Source organism: Manis javanica, chromosome 3, assembly GCF_040802235.1.
Source record: "Manis javanica isolate MJ-LG chromosome 3, MJ_LKY, whole genome shotgun sequence".
Taxonomy (NCBI): domain Eukaryota; kingdom Metazoa; phylum Chordata; class Mammalia; order Pholidota; family Manidae; genus Manis; species Manis javanica.
This window is the reverse complement of record NC_133158.1, coordinates 134730470-134749047: the sequence shown is the minus strand read 5'-3', so window position 1 is coordinate 134749047 and position 18578 is coordinate 134730470. Positions and strand designations below refer to the sequence as shown.

General features: G+C 40.7%; 1 protein-coding gene across 1 annotated transcript in view; it reads right to left on the bottom strand.

Moving 5' to 3' along the window:
* The window catches only part of SLC7A14 (solute carrier family 7 member 14), a 105933-nt gene extending 91253 nt beyond the window's left edge, over positions 1-14680 (bottom strand). Inside the window, exon 1 of the mRNA XM_073232095.1 lies at positions 14467-14680. The gene's annotated coding sequence lies outside the window, so the exon portion shown is untranslated. The remainder of the gene's footprint in view (positions 1-14466) is intronic.
* Between the last annotated feature and the right edge of the window lie 3898 nt (positions 14681-18578).

The window sequence follows — 18578 nt, the reverse complement described above, 5'->3', positions numbered from 1 at the left end:
GCCTTCCAAAAATACTTTCCTTCCTTTCAAATCCCCATTCTGTTTTGCTTAATAAATATCCCTTCTGCCATCAGTAGTCCCATTACAGCTTATTAGTCTTCCTGAACTATGTCCTTGCTTTGAGGCAAACAATCTTAGCCTTTGCTGAAAGAAATGAGCTCATGTAGGCAAATGAAAATGTACCTTGAACTTTCAGAATATTTAATTTAGTTTAAGTCTGGAGATGTGCATTGCTGTCAGTTTAGGGCAAATTTTCCAGAAACCACCCACAGGAAGCTTGGGGGTCCTACTGGGGGTCCTAGACCTTTGCTTTATTGCATTACATTGGTTAGTTGGGCCTATAATTTTGTTTATTTGACAGTTACATGGAAAGAATCCAAATCACATCTCTGATTCTGGAAATGAAACCAAAAACAACCAATCTTGAATGCAATGCTCCACATTCCTTGGCATGGAGATACGGTATTGTTTTTATCTGAGCAACAATATTTGAACAGTCATTCCTATTTTTATTTACAGCTCCTAGTCTGTGTTTTTTCCCACTTGAGCATCAGTCTTCAGCACATTGGTTGAATGAATGACTATCTAATAAATAGTCACTGTTGTCATGCATGCCCTCATGTAAGATCCATTAGGAGTGATCTGTCTCAGAAAGAATTCATAAATTGCGGATGTGCAGTATGTGTGGAGAGGATTTTGGTGAAGAATGGCAAAGCATTTGATTCTTGACCGTACCCTTCCCTGGCTATGAAGTCTTGGGCAAGTCGTTTAAATTTGATAATCATCTTATGTAGAATCAGGATAACAATACCTAATTCATAGGATTAAATTCAATAGGATTATTGTTAGTATTATCAGAAGTATTATGGTATAGTTATCTAATTACCCTTCACTTTAAAAGAAAACTCAATTACTTGCCATATTGGGGTCATATACATAAAGAGATGACATCATAATGCTCAATGGACAAGTTCTCCCCAGATTCTTAATGCCCTGTGACGTTACTTTGGTATTTATTTAAACTGTGGTTCGGAATAGACTTGGGGGCAGAAAGAAAGAACACAGGCTAGTCACTAAGATAGTATTGAAACAGAAGTTTCGTTTCTATTTTGACAGTTAAGTTCTATAGTGGCATATTTTATTTGTCTATATTAGGAATTCATTTCTGGCACAACAGTCTACACTCATTCAGATATTTTCTTCTATGTTCTGATGCTGGAATAGAAAGTGTGTCAAAAGTCTGTGTGACTAGGAAAGAATTATTATGAATCCCAAACTGTGTAGTTTTTGCCTGCTTGGAACGAGGATAACTGGTCAGGTCAAGGGGAAATAAAAATAGTCCAAATGGTTGTTTGGCCTCTTTCAGAAGAAATTGTCTGATTTTTAAAAAAATCTTTTGAGAGTTGATTCCTCTGGCATTTGTGGATGAGTCATAGTCACCCCATGGATGTTTTCTGTATTGAGAGTGACTAATGGATACAGTTTCAAATGTCAGGTTCACACACTGAGATGACTGACAAGGATAAACCAGACCCTGGTGTGCTCAGAACAAGGTCAGACCATGATGCCCTCTGAGGCAGAATAAACAGAACCACCTTACAGAAGTAACTCAACCACTAGGGTGGTTTATACATGACTAAGAGTTAAGCTGGGGCATCTACCAGGGGACTAGCATGCAACTGACATGGGCTAGGCTATCAGAAGTTACACGTCTGAAGTTATATCCTAGCAGAAAGTGGGGACTGCAGAGAGAGTAGATAAAAAGTCCTTATCTTCTACCAAAAGAATTTGTGAATATTTCTCCTACATTAGGGAAAGGGGAAACTAGAGCCTTTATTTGAAGGACATAACTATTCATTCCTTGGATGGAATTTGAAGGAACTCTCTAGTCTCCCTCGACAGCCGGATGGCACATTTCTAAGGCTGTCTGTTCACCTTCACCAACCCTGAGGCTGGGCTCACAGGTCATCGTTGGTGCCTCATTTGGTTTTCCCGCCTGCCCGAGCAACACGCCCAGCATCCCCCACAGTGGTTGCCAATCCTGGCATCTAGTCTACCTACCAATCAGGTTCTTAGGATTTGGGAAGCATGGCTTGATTCTGCAAAGAGGACTTTTGATAGAACTGATAAAATCAAGTTTTTTTAACTAATTAATCTGGTGAGATTATGAGACAATCATGACCCTATGAAGCCTGGCCTGAGAAACCAGTTCTTGGGTAATCTCTGCTTTTCTTTTCTGTCTAATGATTACTGAAACACCACCTGTTTTAGCCTTAAAATGATTCATCAGAAGGAATTTAAGCAAAATGTGAGTTCCACTGATTTTCTTTAAAAAAAAATCTGTCATTGTAAACTTTGTGTGCACTAAATTACATGCACCATGCTGATCAATTCAGGCAAAACACCTCACCCCTGAAGCAGTAATGGTTTGGGAACTGGCTTTTTTTTTCACTTTCTTGACTACTACCAATCTTGCTTAAACTCATCTAATTACCCAGTTATCTGATGTCTGGGATTATGAATCTAAAAATCTGCCACTTAGGGTGAATTTTGGATATACTGTGCTCCATTATTAAATGGCGGGAGTCATGGACCCTGCCCTCTTTTTCTGGAGCATACTGTTTTCTGTGGTGATCTCTACCTGAGCCATAGCATTGATTGTATATATCCTCTTGACTAGAAAGTGTGTTAAACTCCTCCCTAACCAACTGCTTCATATGATAGATGGACCAGCACAGTATGGGAAATCACAAGTAGTGGGTATTCTAAATAGGGTCCAGGAATAAACCTCTGGGGACAGCGCAATCAGTGGTTTCCATCCGACCTTATGGGGTTATGCAATGAACGGGGTGGAACGGGAGACTGGGAAAATGCTGTGTATCTACCCTTGAGAAATAGCAGCTTGGTGTGGAGGAAAAGTATGGGACTGGGAGCCAGAGAATTTAGTCCCAGTGGGGCTTTCAGCTGCACAACCTAGTGCAGAGGTGTCTTCACCTCTCTGGCTCTCAGTTGACACTCTTGTGAAATGAGCGGATTGGTTTAGATGATTTCTGTGGCATGTACGTAGGATGAGGGTTAGAGGAAAGGTGGCCAGGGAAAGGGCAGTGGGAGCTAAACAGTTTCAGAATCTAAATATGCACAGACAAACTTGACTGTGAGGTGAAATTTAAGACTATAGCCTGGATAAATTGTTAGGAGTGTATAGATGGGTGAAAAATTCAACCCTATTACAAAAAGAACTGGCACTCTGGAGTCTGAGATCCTATCTCTGATGAGCTCTGTGAGCAGGCAACTTCATCATTCTGAAGCCTCCCTCATCGAGAAAATAAAGAGGCTGTGATTATTCATATGCAAGCATGAACAGCATATTATTTACAGAATCACCAGCGATTAACATGCCTTCTGTTCAGGCTGTGCCTCTATAATCTCTGGCAGTTTGAAACGAGGAGGCAGGGGAGGTGTGTGAGGTGGGAGAAGAATGCTATGCCCATGTGTTGGGTGTGCTGTTTCTGTTTCTGAAGAGAATGCTCTCATGTAGAAACGGCCCAGGATCTCATCTATCACCTGGTTGTAATGAAGGAACTATATCTTCATAATGAGCAATGGAAAACTTGGAGTTTCATAAATATTTAATAATCACATTGTATGTTACATTGGATAATGCTCAAATGATGAATAAAATTCCTGAGAGCAGCACAGAGCAAGACAAAATGCTACAAACCAAAAAGATGGACAAGGCTCTAGGCTTTGTCCAGTCACCAATTTGTTGACTGACCTTGGGCAAGTCACTTAACATCTCTGGTTTTTTAATTACTTCAACTGCAAAACATAGGGTAAACAGAAGTCTGGTATGTTTTCTGAGATTCCTTCTAGCTGTGAGATTAGACTTCATGATTCTGGTATCTGCCATGAACCAGCCCTGAATTCAATGATATTCCCAGGATACTCATAAAAAGCCTGTTTGAAAGATAAACTCTAGGCTGAATAAATATATCCACCCAGCTTCATTCAGGTTTCTTCAGAGTCTTTCCCATAAGACCTTTTACCTTTTCTAGCTAGGTCTCTATCTGATCACATCAGCCGTTTACATTCACACTTTCAGCATTTCTTATGCTGTTCTCATTTCTATAATATTCTTTAATCTCATTTATCCACAGGAGAAAATATATGTCATTCAAAGTACAGTCAACTATAATTTCTCTATGGAGGTGAATCATTCTCTGGTCTCTCCTTGGAGGCTGTTTTATAACACATGTCATATATGGTGCATACATAATTAGTGGAGTTCATGTCTGACTGATTGTCAGGTTATTGCTGCCCTGAGGGCAGATATTATGTCCAGTGTTTAGCCAGACCCATGCTTGTCTCAAACTAGGGGCATAACCCAATGTTTCTTCAATGAACTGCAAAGAGGGTGGTTTTCAAAATCATGGTTCACTGATTTTGGGGCCCCCAATGTCAACCTTTAGTTTTAGCCTTGCAATATGGTCATGTTAACTTGTTGGGACTCCTTGCACCTGCAGAAGTTGAAGGAGGCTTCTTGTAGAAGCTTCTGAGGGTCAGTTTGAAAACAATTATCTCTGACTTTATATGTGACTTCTCAATAAAATTACTGGAAGCCCAGTAATGCTTCTGAGCTTGTGTATATCTCACGTGGGTATGGCTGTATTTCATCTGGGGGAGGATACCAAAAGTAAATTTTCTCTGTCTGCATTAATTGGTGAATTATGGACCATGAATGGCATATGAACACCATTTCTCAGTGGAGGAGCAGTGCTATTGGCATTTTGGATGGAATAATTTTTTATTGTGCAGGATTGTCCTGCCTAATGCAGGATATTTAGCATTCCTGATCCCAGTCCACCAAAAGCCAGTAGTACATTCCAGGGTCTGTGACAATAAAAAAGGACACCTTAGTGACTTGGAACTGCCACAGGTTGAAAACCATTGATTTTACAAGGAACCAGCAAGCCTCCTAAATACCATTTTATAAACATGCAAGTTTAGATCTAAGATCTTAACCCCAAAGACTTTGACTTAGCTGTCAGTTCTGGCTCAGGACTGGGTATTGGCAACCTGAAAGTTATTTTTGACTGAGAAGGACTGAAAGGATCGAAAACCCATTTCTTTCTTTTGCACAGACTTTATGGCTTACAAGGAGTTGTAATAAATGCTATGTCACTGGTCCTTCTTGGGATATGAAGGGTAGATTCCATTACCCCTAATATTAAAGGTAAGAAAACTGAGCCTGGAAGAAGTTGAAGGGTGCTGGCTGAAATCTTGCAGCCATTTCAAAGCTGAGGCAGGAAACCCAGTCTCAGCTGATTCCTAGATAAGCCCACTCCCCACAAAGTATTTAGAAACCACAGAGGCAGATGTAGAGTTATGCATTCTAATTGGCTTTGGTATTGGTGGGATATGGGGCTAGTTTACCAAGCTAGAAACTAGAGCTAAAGAATAAAAAGTATTTTCTACACACACACACACACACACACACACACACACACACACACACACACACACATTTGGCTGCTGTCAGAGTCATTCTCAAGTTATTAGACATTCCATATTAAGTGCTGGATGCCCATGAATGGATTTAGCACACATTAAACTCCACAGGGAAATAGATGGGTACTGTGTTGTATTATATTATGACAATTTGGTAAGGTAGGTTTCATGTGAAGAAACTGAATTTCACACATAATCCTTGAAGTTTTAATCTTACAAGTTTTAGTCTTACTTTTGACTGAAGCCCACCACCAGGAAATGACACTCTGAAAACTCTCCATCTCAGCCTTAAAAGCTATCTAGATTCTCACTCTGAGTCAAAAACCTAGAGGCAGAAGCCAGAAGACTCAACTGAACAGTGAAGATGATTAGGCTGACTTTTGTAGCCTTAGAAGATGCTGGGTCTTGCACCAGCATCCATACATTTCTGGCCATGCAATCTGTCCACACATTCTGGGAAAAGAAGCCAAGTGGTCCTCATCATATGCAGCAGCCTGTAGAGCACCAGCATTCAGTACTGAACCATTGAAACAATTGATTAATAGTATCAATCGCAAAGGAAGAGATCCATCTTGCAGAAAGACAATGCAGATCCCTATATAGCTTCATCAGAACCAGAGCCTTGAAGTTCTCTTCACCCTCTTAATTACTCTTCTAGCCAGAAAATTCAAGTAAAATGGAAATTCTCTAGAGAAAGGGCTTGTATGTTAATTGGCCCATAAATGATGCAGATCAGTTACCTAAGAGACTGGTGTTTTTCAAGTGACAGTGCGGTATGGTGGTTAAGAGCAGAAAACTGTTAACTGTGTGAATTTTGGCAGGTTATTTAACTCCTTTGGGATCCAGGTTTCCCATCTGTAAAATTGGGATAATAACGTTACCAACATTATAGGGTCATAGATAATGTAAATATGTAAATAATATTAGCTATCATGATCATCATCATGATTGTTGTTGTTATTATTATTACTCCAGGAAAGTACTAGCATGATATGCCAGGGCTTCAATAGGTAATGCTATAAATATTAGAATGTTGATTTATTTTGATTATTTGGGCTGAATGAGGCAGAGTGTGTATTATTCAAGCCCTTGGCCCCATTTAATAGAACCATAGAATGTTATAGCTTCTAGGACCTGAAACACTATTTAATGCCAATTTCTTGTTTTAGAGATGAAGATGATAAAGGTAAGAGGAGTTAAATTAAATCCTTGCCCAAATTCTTGCAACAGGGATTCTGGCATTTTGAATGCTTTTCTTCTGACTCATAGTTCCACCTAAGAAATTTCTACTTGTTGACTATTCTCAATCAATAGTTCTTCCACCCAGAGGTGCAAAGGGAAATAATATGAAACCTAAATACATGCACTTTACCACTTGTAGCAGCTCTGGTAAAAGTTTGGCAGCTAAACTCATAGATCAAACAAGTTTTCATGACCAATAAAAAGATGCATGATGTTAAAAGATGCAAAGAGCAGTGGATTGAGAGAAAGGAGGCCTGAGTCTTACTTCTGCCTCTGCTATTAACTTGGGTGACAATTTTCTGTAAAATAAGAAAGTTGGGCTATGTGATCATAACAAAATATAGGCACAACAATACATTGTATAAATATAATTGCTAATGAACAACTAAGTCTTTACAACTAGGAAGACTGTTTTGTCATCAAAATGTTTAAACACCTGGATACCAGTTGTTTTTTAATTTTGTAATTATTTTAAAAACATGCAAAGAAAGAAAACAATTTTTAAAATGAACAGGCCATGGAAACCAGCTTGCTCATTTGTGGGACAGTTTATTGGGTTGAAATATTTTGCCTTTGGCAAATAAGAGTCAGATCATTCCAAACATCTGCTTATTGACTTGCTAGAACAGAATGATCTATTTTTCTTTCATTTTTGTCAGTAATAGCCAGTTAAAGCCCTTAAAGGGAGGTCCAGTTGTTCCTGGAAAAGGATAATATTCTGGGATCCAGAATCTGGGATGAAATTAGACTGTGATTTCATCAGTTCTCCTCTAGTAAACATATGAGCTTTCATTCTAAGCTGAACTCCTTCTGAATTTAGTATAGTAATGGCCTGCAACAATCATGAAGGCCAATCAACTACTTTCTCAAGGAAATAACAGCTATCTCTTTAAGGTAAAATGGAAAATAACAAACAACTCCATCTAAGCCCTGAGTTTATGAAGTTGCTTCATCACAGTGAAATGTAAGCTCCTTGGGCTGATGTGTCCCTTGTTCCCTGGAGGAGGGCAGCAAGATACAGTTCTCAGGAGCAGTCTGTCTTGGCCATCACTACCTATGACCTCAGAGGGGCTAGGAGTTGGTTTTCAGGGTAAGATTTGATATTCCGTGTTTGTCTCCTGACTTATTTGCTAAAGGAAAATACTACAGGGAATACTCCTTGCTTGCCTAGAAGAGTATATAGCACAAACTAACCAGAAAAAATGACCTGAATTCAACAAATATTTATTGAGAGCTCATAAACCAGGCTTCAGGAGTTCCAAACACCCATGACCATAGCATTTCTGTGCCAATATAGGACACTCCTTAATTACTCTATTGATTAAGTGAATAATTGCATGTTTCAAAGCTAAGCATAATGTAGCATAAGTTTCAAAGCTATATTGTTTGTTTTCCTCATTTCCTAGGGTATAAAATCATTGAAATCCCTCAAGCTAGACAGTGAAAACGAAACTCTTTTCAGTTAAGTCATATATTTTCCCTATTTGAAAATCCAGGCCCTTCTAAAAAGTAAACAATTTCCATGAGATGAATAAACCATGATTACCAACAAAAGGCATTTATTATTAAAATCAGCATGATACTAGAGGCCAGGGTTGACAATCTCACTAATTTTCCCTTTAGTAATATAATTCCATATGCAACAAAGGCCTGAGAATGACATACTTGACCAGCATCCAGGGCAGAAAGTATGCCTCAGTTATTTCTCTGGCAAAGCATCTTACAAGTTACCATCCATGCCTTTGTTAAGATTTTGCAAAGTCTTCACAAAAGGAAACCAGGTCTTTAAGAAAGGCAATAATCTGCTAGAGCTCCTGGAACCAGAGAATGAATCTAGAGCCCTTGTCCATACTCAGCTTGATTTCTCAGGTGGTTTGCCAAAAATAAATGAAACAATAAACTAGTTAATTGACATTTTGGGATGAATAGCAGCTGTAATAAATACAATTAGGTATCATCTGCTGGAATAAGCCTTCCATTGCAGGCTTATTTTCTCTAATTCTTGAGCATTGTGTTAACCTTTGTATTGTAAGAGAAAAATATTTAAGTATCAAAATATTTATCTATTAAAGATGGCATGGCTGCATTTATGTCATCTCTGACCCAGTCAGGGATATAAAAAGAGCACTCCTATTTAGGCATGAACATCACAGATCAAAGTTCAGGCATAGGCAATAGATACGAGGTTTGGGAGTAAATGTTAGCTAGGTACTTAGGTTCTACTCATGATCAAATAGATTTTACCTTAGAGAATGGATGGTATAAAGATCCCTTATTTAAGGTCAGTGCCCCTAATGGAACCTCACGAATTCAGTCAAATTAATGGTCTTTACTTTTATTTTGAGTTAATCAATGCATGAAATAAAATTGTTCCTGTTCTCATTCATGAGATGGGTAGAAGCTCATTTCAATTAGTAAATAGTAAAAATATTCCTTTTAAACTATCTCCTTCACCCACCCATGCTGAGGGATATCCACAATACTTTTACTATTATCTTTGGACCTCTATTATCATGACAACAGTTATTGACTATTGATTTAAGGCTCAAGTTTCCCAGTGAAAACGTCAACTGTGAAGATCCAATGAAATGATTTATGAAAGGACCTAGCATAGTGCCTAACATTTGCTATTAGTAAAAAGTTGAAAGTTGCTTCAGAACCATAGAAATTTCTTCTTCTTATTTTTTTATCTTGCAGGAAACATTCAGGGTCAAATAAGAAAACCACAAACAATATGTTGTATTTTAATTCACAGGACCTAACCAACTAGAAATCTCAACAACCAAAAAGGATCTTTCCATCAGCATTCCACTTTTCAGTGAAAAAATGACAACAAAAGTAAATCATATTTTTATGGGGGGATTAAAAACATTCAGAAATGCATTCAGCTTAAACTACTCTATTTGTCTATATGCTATACTATAGCTAATGAAATTGTCAACCATTACAGATTCAACCATGTTTCTTACAAATTACTTTCATGTATCTACTCTTTGGGTCTCAACAATAGCCCCTTGAGATAGGTAGTATGGTAATTCTCATCACTATTTTACAAATGAAGGAATGGAGCTCTAGAGGGCCTTATAATGCTACCAAGTACTAAATGATACACTTACTACTAACTCCAAGTTTAGTATTATTTCCATATTTATTAAACTATGCACACACATGAACACACATACATGTTATTATATATGTGATATTGTATGTTATGTGTTATATATATATCACAATAGTTACATATATGGTATCTATCAACTATCTATCTATCATTTATCTATCTATCTATCTATCATCTACCTATCTGTAACTGTCATCTATTTATATATCTATATATATACTTGAATTCTGAATAATTTCAGAACTTTCAGGTTACTTCTAAGTTGGAATTCAGAAAACCAGCAAGACCCATTCATGGAACATTTTACTCTATGGTAAAATGGAGTCCATATGAAGTAAACTCAGAGGTCACCAGTTCCTTCAAGAGACATGTGCTTTCCTTGCTAGCCTTATTGTTGAGCATCTTTGGGCTTCTAGAGCTTTCCTCAGCACAAGTGGCTTTTTCCCCTTTCTTGGCAGAAGTTTTAAAGCAAAGTCCCAATTTCTTCCTCCCAATTTCAAGTTCTCAGTTGCTGTGAGGTTGTTGTAAAACTTTCAAAGCAGCATTGTCCAATAGAACTTTCTGCAATACTGGAAATATTCTATATTTGCATTGTTCAATAAAATAGCCATGTGACACATATGGTTATTAAACACTTGAATTATGGGTAGTGTGATGAAGGAACTGAGTTTTTAATGTTTAAACTTTTAATTAATTAAAATTTAAATAGCTACATGTGGCTAGCTACTAACTAACGCATTGGATGGAATGTTTCTAGACAGTTTAAGGTTATGGTTTAAGAGTACTTCAGCAAAAGTATCCTTACAGGATCACCCAGTGAAGGTACAAAAGAAGCTATGTTTTTAATTGTGAGTTATGCTTTAATTGGTTCTAGAGAGGCTTTGAAGCAGAATGTCAGTATTAACATTAAGAAGATATATGGCGATCTTTAAGCAAAGGGTAACAAATTTGGGGGACATATGTTGTGTTAAATATTAAGAGATAAAAGAAAAAATCAGTGTCATTGAAGTGAATTTGGTTTCTAAATTCTACATTTTGATAGAATAGGATAGAACAGTACAATTCAATATAAAAATTTCCTCCTTGCCAATGCAATTACTAGGGTCACAAAAATTCAGTTAATGAAGGTGAGATTTTACCATTGGCTGAAAGAGAAACAAAAATAAGTGAATAGAACATCAGGTCTGCTATTATGTTAGAGTGGCCTAGAACTTTAGAGCCATCTTTTTAAAACGTTTTTTATTAAAGCATCATTGATATAAAAAGAAAGAAGGCCTTCTCCTTTGACATTCTCTTGTGACAGTTTCACATAAACAACACAGTGGTTTCAACATTCACCCATATTATCAAGCCCCCCTAGCCCACTGCAGTCACTGTCCATCAACGTAGTAAAATGCTATAGAGTTATTAATTGTCTACTCCTTGCTGTACTGCCTTCCCCCTGACCTACCTATATTGTGATTGTGAATTACAGTGACCCTTAATTCCCTTCTCTCTGCCCACCTGCTTCCCCAACCCCTCCCATTTGGTAACCACTAGTCTCTAGGGCCATCGTTAATGAAATATTTCCTTGACACAATTGTGAAGATCCAATGAAATGATTTATGAAAGGATCTAGCATAGTGCCTAGAATTTGCTATTAGCACTTACAATGATCACTTATTTCTTTCTAGATCTTTTTAAGACCTCCTCCAAGTACCTGTGAGAATATAGGAAGATGCTTAGGGCAATTGCTTTTGGGAAAATTATTTTTTTGGGAATAGATCTTAGAAATATAGACAACACCAGGGCAAGGAGAGAGGTTCTATACCACCATCTCCCCTTGTGAATTGATGTCATGGGAGAACTGTTACTCAGGAAGATGAGTCAGACATCCTAGGTGTGTTGGGACAGACAACACTGGAATAGTGAGACCAGAGGAGACACAATAGGAAGAAAAAGTAGTTAAAATAACTGCTTATATTTTATATGTTTGTATTGTGGGATGTTACTAAATATAGTTCACTGATGTTGCTGTTCCTGTCAAAGATTATTGGGGAAGGCAGCATGGAAGAGTATTTGAGGCATCTTGAGGGAAGTGGAAAGGGCACTGTCCCTGGATCAAATCACGTAGGTTCCAATTCTAACTTTCAATCATATGACTTAGACTAATGACTAATGACTATCTTTTGGTCCCCAAATTCTCCTTCTTGTAAAACAATGATACTGAATGATTTTAAAGCTTATTCCAGCCATAAAACTCAAGAGTATAACTCTAAATATGAGAGTACAGTGGACTCTAGTCCACCAGATTCCCTGAAGCACTGCTGCTCTTTCAGAAAAGCCTGCTGTTTTATTCCTCTAAGTTGTTTCTGTAATTCTGAAGCTCAAGTTGTGTGAACAGTGGTATCTCTATCAGCATGCACAAAAGCAGTTGGTATGGTGGGAGTGAGTGACAGTGGGTGGGTGAACAGATTATAGAGGAAAGGGTTGGGAGGGAGAGTACTGTGTATGAAAAAGAAAGCAGGCCTTCTCCTTTGACATTCTTTTCTATATTCCCCAGTAACAGCTATCCAAAGTCAAATGCCAAAATGAGGACATGAAACTAGCTTCAGCCTTGGAGTTAAGCAGACCTGAATTTTAATCCAAGCTCTGGATTTGAGATACCTAACTTCAGCTTTCTTATATTTGTGATACTTATGGTTACCAGCTATTGTGACACTTAAATGAGATCATACTACCCTGCCGACAGTAGGTAAATAAACATAAGTATAAGAGTTTAGTAAATATGCTTTTAACTTGGCTTCCTAAAATTGATTTAGCTTTTTCCTCATCTTGCCCATAATATAAAAGACTAGCCAAAGGAGCAAGCATACAGGGCTGCTTAGAGATCTCTATCTAGAGGATGTAAACAATGAACGATGGGGAGAGAAGAGTGTTGGAGAGAAAAAGCCATAGCCAGGAATAGAAAGCCAAGTCTCTCAGTCAATGAAACCTCTTCCTTTGTGTAACTTCACAATTTTCTGGTTCCTGAATGCCACAAATGTGTTTATCAGAACAGCATCCCTGTTTTTCTAACACTTTACTAATGGGAAGATTCACCGCGCAGGCAGAGGAAATAGAACAAGGTCTCCTTCCCACCCAAAGTTAGCAAAGCTGAATCCTGGAGTGATACCCGCTCCTTGCTCTTCTACTCAGTAGTGCGGAAAACCTCTTTCCGGGCAGTGTCCGTGGGAAGGCGGGAACCAGGGAACACAGAGCACCTTTACCCGTCTCTTGGTCGCTTGCCCCACCTGACCCCCTTTACGTGGTTTTAACGCAGTTACTGCTTGTGAGAAACGCTGGCAAGCTGTGAGTCGCCAGTTCCTCGGCGGCTTTAGATCCAGCCGCGGGGACCTTTCAGCACCGCGGACAGAGCCCTTCCCGCTGCCCGTTCTGTAGCCCAGGCTCCTGCGTGCGCTCTCCTGCCGCGGTCTTCTCCCGGCCCCTTACCGCGTTGTGGGGAGAGGTGGGTATCATTCTTCAGTCTTTCTCCAACTCCGGCCAGTGACTGGCTCCTCCACTCTGGCGCCAGTCCCACCCCAGAACCGGTTCCTTTGCGCTTCTCAGTTCAAGACCTTAGTGAACAGATTCGCACAGACAGTGGGGTGAGAAGTGCCAGTAACAGGAGAGAGCCCTGGTTTTCGAGCCATCCCCGCATCTTTCCTCCGCTTCCAGTCATTTGGCGATTTCTATTTTACTTTTCAATCACAATGCAAAATACACGTGTGTGTGTTGGGGTGGGCGACTCAGGAGGGAGAAGGAGGTTCGGCGCTGCGTCGCGAGAGGCCACACTGCCCTACTCCGCCCTCTGGATTCCTAGGCAACTGCTGTGCTTTGGGGAAGGGGGAAGAGAGGAGGCTCTGACCAGGGTGAGAGAGTGCGGACGAGAGCCCTCTCCCAGGAGCTGGCCAGGAAGCTTCCCTGGACACTTCTGCCATCAAATCCCCGCGGTCCCCGGCGCGTCGCCGCTCTCTGGGGATATACGCCCCTCGGAGAGCGCCGAGCTCAGCTGGAGTACCTTTGAAGAGTTTGTTTGCTGTCAGTAAAAGGATAGACGTTGTCCCCGCCCTCCCCCCAGAGGTGAGGCCGGATAAGCTTCTCTTTCTTTCCGTAGGCTCATTTCGAGGCCGAGAGCCGGGCTGCGGGAGCCGGGTGTGTGAGAAGGCAGGGAGGAAGGGACGGGCCCGGCGTCTGTGGAGACCCGGGCGCCCGAACGTGGCTCATCGCTCCCTCCTTCGCCTTTCGCTCTGGCCGCGCCAGGGCTGCATGTGCCCAGCAGCTCCTGGCAGCTCGCGCGAGTAAAAGCCTCCGTTTTCCCGACCCCGGAGGCTGTCCAGGCCCCATTCCAGGCCAGAGCTGGAGAGGCTCCGACCCAGCTCCTTCCTTCTTCCAGGGGACCCCTTCCCGGAGGGCGCCCTCAGCCTCCGCGCCATGTTACACTGCTTCCCCCCTCCCTGTGGCTCTGGCCCTCTGGTTCATTCAACGAGAGGCAATCATCCTGCTCGCGGGGATCCAGCTGGGGTGCAGGGAGCAGGGAGGCGGACAAACTGCGGCGAAGGGGTACGTTCACTTACCGGAGGCTGGAGGCGAAGAACTGGCTTGCCGGGGCTGGTGGCTGACGGTACGCACTTAGAGCGCAGGGCTCTCTCTCCGAGTACGCTGCGGGGTGGTGATGGCAAAGGAAAGCAGGAGGCAGCCGCTGCCGCTGAACAGCTCCTCAATTATTCAGATCGCCCTCTCCCCACCCCACGCGGCCTGTCAATCCACCCTCCAGCTCTCTTGTCTCCGCCTTTCTGGAGTCACGTGGGCGGACCCCTCTCCTTACATTATTTGAGCCGAAGCCTCTCACCAGACGCTCCCGCCCCCAACACACACACACACACACACTCTCTCTCTCTCTCTCTCTCTCTCTCTCTCTCTCTCTCTCTCTCTCTCTCTCTCTCTCTCTCTCTTTCTCCTATCAGCTACTGTCAACTCCTCCTTGGCTTTCTGACTCCCCGCTTCCAGTATCTCAGGCTGCCTAAAGGCCGAGGGGGCCAGAGCTGGGAGAGTTTTCTGCCCTTGGAAATCAGGACCAGGAAGGATTTGTGGGCAGTGTCTGCAGTATCCGTGTGTTGAGAAGACATCTGCCAGCAGATCCGCCTCTGCTGGACTTGGCGTTGAACAAAACTGGCTATCCAGACCTGCTTCATGCCCTCTGGAAGCTTCCCTCCTCCTCCACGTGGGAGCCCTTGCTGCTCTGAAATTTCTTTCTTCTCCCTTACAATTATTAGAAGGAAAGAATGGGACCAATTCATTTGCTCTCTCCTAAAAAAGACAAGACCCTCTTCCTAATCCAAAGTTCAAATACGGCAAGTTTTATCTTTGGGTTCTTAACATCTTATGAATGGGAAGACCATGAATTTTAGACTTGAAGACTGACCAAGAATTACAGTCTGTGTGACCTTAGGATATTTAACTTCTCCTAACCTTTCTTCTCTCATCTGCAAAATAAGCACTGCACAGGACAGTTATAAGAATAAGGAATGTTCTTGAAATTGCATAGTTCACTGTTGGACACATTTTTGGAACTCAATACATCAGAATTCTTCCTCTGCCTCTGTTAAAATAAATTTCAGAAAACAAGAACATTGTGATTTGTGCCAGTAGAATGCAGATATCTTTTGTAAACTTGGAAGGGAGCATCTTTGATGTCAGACAGAAAACCAGTCTGAGTGGGGACTGGAAAGACATGCAGCTTATATTTTTCACTGGTTCCATTAACATGAATATCACAGAGCTATGTTGTATTCCAAAAGGATGAGGTATAGATGGTACCAACCCAGGCATGTGTGGCCTCATCAGAGAGTGAATTATTTAACATGCATTCAGTACATTGATTTAGATGGAATGTACCTACATGAATTCTTGCGTCTTTGGTCCAAGCCCTCAAAACACTTGCCCTTGGAAACAAATTCACTGGGCTTGTGTTTGACGGAATGCTGGATGATTGAGACCCTCTCCCTAGGATGGAGCATTTCAAATCTACCTTTAGGTTGTGGATTCTAGCTCAGAGGCCCTAGGTCCTCACCAAAAAATGACTGATCACTGCCAGGACAGTCTTAGTTAAATCCACCTAGCTCAAGCTCATTATTGCCTTGGATCAGCGTCCAGGGCTCAAATCTTGGGACAGTCCCATTATTTAAGCTTATAAGAGTCCTGCAGGGTCTATTAGACTTCCTGACATACCCAAAAAGCTGTGAAACATTGCAGAATTAGAGAATCAGAAGCTTGGAGTCTTAGAGCAAGCCCTATCAGTTATTTATTGTATAATCTTTGGCAAATCACTCAAACTTTCACAGTCTCATCTTTAAAATGGTAATAGAATGTCTATCTGCCTTCTCCATGAGATAGATGTAATGTTCAAATAGGATAAAGTATGAGAAGCCACACCATGGAAGCTAAGAATAAACAAATGCAAGCAATTAATATTACAGAATGAAGGAAACCCTGAATTTATTCTAGTCTAGATGCATTATGGGCATGCAGGGATGGGAAGATGGTATCTGTCATGGAATGGGCAGCTAATAACATGGTGTATTTCTGTAAGTCTGTGGTGTTCATGTGGTTCAAGGAATGTGGTGTTCTGAATGCTGTTTTTTCATTTTCACTCTCTTCTCTGACGGGTACCAGAATTAAATCTTATTTTTTCATGCCTTTCATTTTTAGAACAATACCAGACACAATCCACAGTGGTTATGAATATTTCCTATCTGAGATAAATTCGTGTCTCTGTTTCAGGACAACAGGGTTTAGACCTTTATGCCTTTGCTAGGTAAAATTGATTTGGATTGGAAATTCAAAATGGATTTGATTCCAAAGGAAAAGTATTTAGCCTCCAGGAACAACTTCCAGTTACTCCTCAGCACCTTGACTGGTGATAGGCCTCTCCAATCCACTGCCAAAAAACCCAGTGAAATTCTTGCACAAGTCAGGAGCTCCCAAGAAGCTTCCCTTACTCTTAAATAGACCCCTGTCTGGTGAGTATTCCTTTTATTCTTAAAAAGTGTCATTCTAAACTTCTTTATTTTTTATTTATATTAGGGAGATCAAAAGACCAGAAGGTGTCAACCCATGTTTGTATACAATATAATTTAAAATTATGTCCAGGCTAGATAAAATGCTGCCTCTGACAGCTACCCATCTCTGTGTTGACATGAAGAAATATAAGAAATGGAAAAATAAGCATAAAATAATTTAATATTTGCTTTAAAAATGGTTCCATATAAGTGATTACTTGGATAAGCAAAAATTTCAGAAAATTTTGGACAGTTTCACCAAAAGTTGCTCTGGTATTCTCAATAATTTTTTTAAACCAGTTTTGAATGTTCAAGTTGATTTACCTAAGCAAAGGGCAGGAAAGGGAGCTTGGGGGACAGATCTTGCATAGATTACAGTAGAAACTTATACTTTAACAATCATTTCTTAATAAGGTTTCCCTTGAGTCCTACTCCTTTACTTATAAGCTCTTATCTTTTGCCTGTTGATGATTGCCTTTGTAAGTCACTGCAGACACTTTCCAGCTGTTGGCGGAGTATTAATGAGTCAATGAATAGAAATGCAGTAGATAAAAACGTAGTTGAGCATTTAGAGCCACACACAGCAAGAACAATTGATGCATATCTTAGTTCTAGGGTTAAGCAATAATACTGCAGAGTGACTGCTAATTAGATCATGGAAATACACATCCTAGTTTCTTGCTCCAACACTGGAATATGGGAGTGTTGTTTCATTTATTCAGTATGTTCTAAACACCTGAGATTCAGCATGAACAATGCAGAAATGACTTCTGCTGTCCTTGAGCTTACAGTCTGGTGGAGAGAGTCAGACCATAAGCAAGGAAACAAAGAGGTGTACCACACCAAACCACAACAAAGGCTGAACAGCACTATAATGAGGACTGGAGGGGCGCCACTTTGTTGAGTAGTGGAGAACCGACAAGAACAAATGCAGGGGCCTGGAAACAAAGGTTATTACTCTCCAAGGAAGGAGCAATACCTCTTACCTAAGGCCTGTCGTTAGCAGGGTAGTCATTAAAACCCTTCATGACTGACCTGCTTGAAAGAATTATGGTTAGGCTACTGAGGGATAGGCCAGATTCCTTAAAAACAATTGCTTGTTTTTGTCTCATGATTCATGATGATGAATACTTGATGCTTTCTTCTAGAAGGATCCTAAGCTCATCAATGCTCCTGACTGTTGCTCTTGAGCAGACTCAGAAGCTGAGAGAGCAAACACTGCAGCAGCCTGGCCATAGGCTGGTCCAGAGCCCTCCAAAGGGAGAGGTGCTTCTGGTCAGCAGAAGAAGAAGAGAAGACACAGAACCAGAACCCAGCATATCACAGACACAAAATAAAGATATACTGAATAAATAATCTGCTGCAAGGATTCTACCAATTTGACTGGGAATTTATAAGCCAATTGTCTATGAGAATTTATCCTCTAAGTATCCAAATTCTGAAAAGGATGCTGACCTGATCTCATTCCTCCCAAATTTACAAAGAGATATAGCACTTTACTCACCTCCACCCCCTGCAGAGAGAATAAAGTTGCCTAAAGAGGAAGCTGTGGAGAGAAGTCAGGCATGTCAAATCAATGAAATTCCCTGACATGGAAGGAAATAAAGCAAACATTTCTTTCCATATTA